The sequence below is a fragment of the Ornithorhynchus anatinus genome, chromosome 2 (genome assembly GCF_004115215.2).
Source record: "Ornithorhynchus anatinus isolate Pmale09 chromosome 2, mOrnAna1.pri.v4, whole genome shotgun sequence".
Taxonomy (NCBI): domain Eukaryota; kingdom Metazoa; phylum Chordata; class Mammalia; order Monotremata; family Ornithorhynchidae; genus Ornithorhynchus; species Ornithorhynchus anatinus.
This window is the reverse complement of record NC_041729.1, coordinates 150,763,759-150,764,414: the sequence shown is the minus strand read 5'-3', so window position 1 is coordinate 150,764,414 and position 656 is coordinate 150,763,759. Positions and strand designations below refer to the sequence as shown.

The window sequence follows — 656 nt, the reverse complement described above, 5'->3', positions numbered from 1 at the left end:
GGAAAAGTTGGGGGAGGACAAGGTTTATATGGGAAGATTTGTTTGTTGTTGTCTTATGCTGCCGAGTCGTGTCCGACCCATAGTGACGACGTGGACACAGCTCTCCCAGAACACCCCACCTCCATCTGCAATCGTTCTGGTAGTGGATCCATAGACTTTTCTTGGTAAAAATACGGAAGCGGTTTACCTTTGCCGCCCTCCGTGCAGTCAACCTGAGTCTCTACCCTCAACTCTCTCCCATGCCACTGCTGCCCAGCACAGGTGAGTTTTGATTTGTAGCAGATTGCCTTCCACTCACTAGCCACTGCCCAAAGCTAGGAATGGAATGAATATGCCTCCGCTTGACTCTCCCTCCCATAGCTGAGACTGGTAAAGTACAGGAAACTCTCCAGGGGCGACCCTGAGAGGTGGAGATCTGTTTAGGCTTATTGAATTTGAGGTGTCGGCAGGTCGTCCGAGTAGTCCTGAAGGCAGGGGGAAAGTTTTTATCAACTGATAGAACTGATCAACTGATGGAACATATAAAACTTCCAGCCCTTGTGGAGTATCACATTTGTCTCATAAATAAATACATTTTAGGTAACAATTCTAGGTAGAAACAGTAAATTCATTTACCTGAATCAATCATTCAGTGGTACTTATTGAGCACTTACTGT

The 656-nt window shown here is 46.2% G+C and overlaps 1 non-coding gene across 1 annotated transcript; it reads right to left on the bottom strand.

The window, feature by feature from the left end:
- Positions 1 to 271: 271 nt before the first annotated feature.
- On the bottom strand, positions 272 to 410 carry LOC114809732. Its single transcript, XR_003757509.1, has one exon. It is a non-coding gene; the product is annotated as a small nucleolar RNA SNORA7 (small nucleolar RNA).
- Positions 411 to 656: the final 246 nt, after the last annotated feature.